Below are 4,660 nucleotides of genomic sequence, written 5' to 3' on the forward strand. Positions count from 1 at the left end.
GCACTTATGTGTTGATCAGTTAATACCAATTTGATGGTGAGTACATGTGGTGCTTGTTTTTCCATTCTTGGGATACCTCACTTAGTAGAATGCATATACCCATCCCCTCCTCCCTCCTCCCCCCTCTTCCCTCCCCCCTACATAACATCCAATAGATGTTATTTTTATGTGTGCACTTATGTGTTGATCAGTTAATACCAATTTGATGGTGAGTACATATGGTGCTTGTCTTTCTATTCTTGGGATACCTCACTTAGTAGAATGCGTTCCAGCTCTATCCAGGAGTATACAAGAGGTGCTACATCACATTTCTAATTGTATGTCAAATTCAGCAGTTTTTCTTTTACCTGCATGGTTTGAACTTTTAAGTCTTTATTAATTATTTTTCTTTTTTCAAAGTCTATAATCTTTGGAATATAGAGACTGGGAAATCATAGAAATATTTTTAGCCTCATCAAATATGACTATTTTAATTTTTATAATGTCCTCTTTGTTCCTCATGGATTCTCTTCATTATTTTGTCACTTTTCACCTCATTGTCACAAGATGGCTGCTAAATATTCACCCTCACATATATGTTCTATGTGAGGATAAGATAAATCAAGTTCAAAAATCTGAAGGAGGTTTATCTTTTAAAAATGTTGTCATGAAATCCCTACCCCATTGTGGCACCAAGACCAAAAGTGGAAATAAAAAACTGGTTTATCTAATAACCTTCTTCAGAGACAGATGCTCAAGAACTACACAGGCACTTAGAGAAGTGGATGTGAGTTGCAATGGGTAGACTGTGACAGCCATGGAAGTGCTATGCTCAGATCTCTTTCACAACCTGCTATGGGGAGCGAAGCTGCCTATCAGCCTCCCACTGCCACCCCCATTGGTTCTATCACAGCATTCAGATGAAGGTTATGCTTCTCTGTCCCTAGCCAAAGACTGAGCCTGATATTTAGTGATATTTAGTGCCAAATCCATCTGACTTCTGCCCAGTTCAGGACTCCTTTAAAGTCAGCCCACTGGTCAGGCCAAAACTTTTTCCAAACTGACTTGTGGACAAAATCTCTTTCTATCTAGTCCTTTTACAGTTGTCAGACTTGCATCATGATCTGAAGGCTCTCCGTGTCTACTCCTGTCCCTGTGGTTGGCCACCCGTTTATATCTTGAAGTTTGTAAGGCACTTTCATTTAGTTTTTGAAAATGTTGTTTAAGATATTTTGGTTTCCCTATGTCGGTGTTCTAATTGGGATTTTGGAAGAGCCCAAATTTATGCTACCACCACTGCCATCATATTCCCTGAATTCAAACAATAAATGTTTACAGATGAAGTTCTACTTTGCATTAGATATATTAATTTATTAACCTAACAAAATTTGCAGTATTTCTGTAAGCACAGAAAAGAGAAATTGGGTTTAGGAAAGTTGATAGTATCACTAAGTCTATCATAATTAACAGGATGAATTCATATATAAATCATCTTTTGGATAACTTCCACAAAGCTGAGGGTAAAATTATAAATAAAGTAGTAAAAATATAAATAAGAATAAAATTATGAATAAGAAGAGTTGTAATATATTTCTCCTTTCTTCTGGGATATAAAAGTTCCACATAAATTTAGTGTTAGTCTATGAGTTAGTAGTTAACATTATCAACTGCAGAATAAACCTTACATTCAGCAAACTTTGATAATTCTAAAAGTGAAGCTATGTACTAGTACTAATATTTTAGTATAAAAATATCAGGATCTATGAGCAACTGAAATGTAACATTTCTATTTTAGCAAATTACATAAAGGTGTTCATTGGTATATTTATTTTTCTGGACAGAAAGAAAATAGGTATATTCAATTGGAAATTCACGCCATGGAACACAATTCTCAAATAAAAGGAAACGACTTTATAAGGATTCAAGTCATTTTGACTGAGAGAGGTAAAATAGAGGAAATTTCTAAGTAACAGAGAGCCGTTGAAGCCGCCCTTAGAGAACTATAACTTACATGACTGGCACTTAAAAGAGAGATAATAATTTGTGTAGACACTGAATTTGGCAGAGCTATGGGGATAATATATCTTTTCAATCTCAAATATTATTTTATTTTTGATGCTAAATCTTTCCTGCAATATTAACTGTTCATACTGTTTTTCCTCAATGACCTTGACCATCATGTGGGAAGTAATGAATCCCATCTTCCTATGTTTTGAAGGGTTTGGTAATTTATCTTGCAGGGATGTCAGTACAAAAATGGTCTTATCATTATTTGAAAGCTGTATCCAAAAAAAAAAAAAAAAAACCCAAAACAACAAAACCCAAAACATTGATGCATCATTAGGCAGATGTGAAATCGACTAAAATCATGAGTAATTTTAGGTAGCAGCATATTTTAGAATGCAGTAAGATAGTCTAGTTTCTGTTTCCATCCAGTAGGATTTTGTGAAAGCAAATACATAGAGGTCTATGAGACAAAGGCAGGGTGTAGTATGAGACCTAGTGTTGATTTCTCCACATTTAAATATTTATTCTTACAATTTATTTTGGGCAGAAATCAGATGTTATCTTAATTTCATCCCATTAAATACACTTACTATGTGGCAAGTCACTAATTACTAATTCATTAGTTTTTGATTACGACATTGCTCAAATCATAGTCTTTAGGTAGTATATATTTTTGTTTTTCCTTTTTGGAAATAGCTTTTGGGAGTCCTTGTTTTCTCCAATATACTAGGTGCATTGTTGACTGCTTTGTTTTTAAGATGAAAACAAATAAGTGTTTGGAATTTTGACTTTTTGTCAAAATAACCAAAGCACCTTGTGCTTTACTTTTCCGTGAGATGAGTTGATCTTATTTTCCATAGTATGATTCTGGAAGAGGTTTTTTGAACCTTTTTAGAAAGTAAGAAATCCTTTTTTTTTGCATTCCTGAGTGAAAATGGACCACCTCTCTAACCCCTTACCCTTTGACCAGCAAAGGAGAAGATTAGGAGAATTCCTGGGTACCACAATTAAACATGCCATGTTCTCTTTCCTCTTTACCAACCCACCAACCACACATGTCACAAAGGCCATTTTGAGTGGTATTGCCAGAGGCAGATTTACAGGGAAGCCACTGAAACTGAAATTTCAAGGCCCCTCCTTTGCAAGCACCCCTTCTAAGGCTCTAGGAAGAGACTCTACAAATGTGATCCCATTGACATATTATTTTTGAAAATGTGCAATAGTAAGATTTTTCTGTTCTCATTCTTTAAAATGGCCTCTTAGATTGAATAGGTTTTAGGTCCACAAAACTTTTATCTGCCTTTGGTAAATTCTGAGTGCTCACAAGCACAGAAGAATGAATAGTAATAATAAAAAAATCATAAACCTTTGAGCTATTTGGAGCTTTATACTTCAGCTACTTCAATTCTTTCCTACTAAAGATGAAGGAATTAAGGCCTGGAGAAGTTCAGTGACATGCCTAAAGTCACAAAGCTTGTTGGTTGCAGAATCAGTGCTAGAATTCAGTTTTCTAAATCCCCATCTAGTGCTCTATTGAATATACTATCCTACTGCTTCAGAAGGAGTGAGCCAAACAAGAAGGGATTATCATATAATGTGGATTTAGTAACAGAGTAAATACTTTGGAGTTTCGGGGATAAAGATTAAATTCTAGTCCTGATACTTGCTGAATGAGAGAGATTCTTATACTTTTTTTTTTCGCTGTTAAGTGGCAATGACATCTGTTTCAAGTATTGTTGTGAGGCAGTACATGGGAAATTGCTAAGAAAGTGAAAATCTCCCCAACTGGCATACTAGGCTGTGCCTGTCCCAGCTGAACATAAACAATGCTCACAGATGTAAATAAGCCATAGGCACAACCACTCCACAAACAAAAAACAAGATTAAATTTCCCCTCTTCTGATCAACCTCAGTGAGCACTGCATTACCAATGGCAACTCTAACCCCACTCTAATCCTCCCACCGGCTAGGAAAAATTCTTTACAAAATTCACTCATTGAATTGCCCTATTTTTTGGCAACATTTTTTCTGTAATTTTTTTATCTTAAACCCTCCTCTTTCCATTCAACACACATCAGAGTTCTTAAAATGCCTCTTATACCCTCTTACAGAGACACTCAAGGGCCTAGAATATGTTCTTCTTTGTTCAAGTGAGTTAACTAGATGTAACTTTATTCAGTAATTTATTTGTTGGCTACAAGTATGCTCCTGATTATTTTTGGTTAGTGGACTTGAATGGTCTCTGGGGAAAAGTAACCCTCAAAAATTAATTACTTTTTCCCTGCTTTTCTGCCCAATCTCTGCTTTCTTCTTACTTCTCTCCTATGCTTCCACACATAATTTGGGAATTTGAATTAGTCTGGGTGGCTTCCTGAGCTCTTATAATGTTGTTTGTCCTCAAGTCAGGGCCTTTCTGCTCATTGTTTATTTATCCATTGTTCATATGGTGTTCTTGAGTGGTACAGTACCATGTATACCTTATATATTTCACTTATTTAAACATTTTTTATGTTCTTTTCTTAAAAAAGATTTCTTCACAGAAATTCTCTTTGATCCTTACTTTATTCGTCATATGCTTATTATATTACTTTTTCCCTGAGAAAATAATGACAAATACTATCTAGGAATATCTTATATTAAATGGGAAATCTGGGAAATAATCACCATTCTTCAT

This window comes from Propithecus coquereli, unplaced genomic scaffold (genome assembly GCF_000956105.1).
Source record: "Propithecus coquereli isolate 6110/MARCELLA unplaced genomic scaffold, Pcoq_1.0 Scaffold135, whole genome shotgun sequence".
Classification (NCBI taxonomy): domain Eukaryota; kingdom Metazoa; phylum Chordata; class Mammalia; order Primates; family Indriidae; genus Propithecus; species Propithecus coquereli.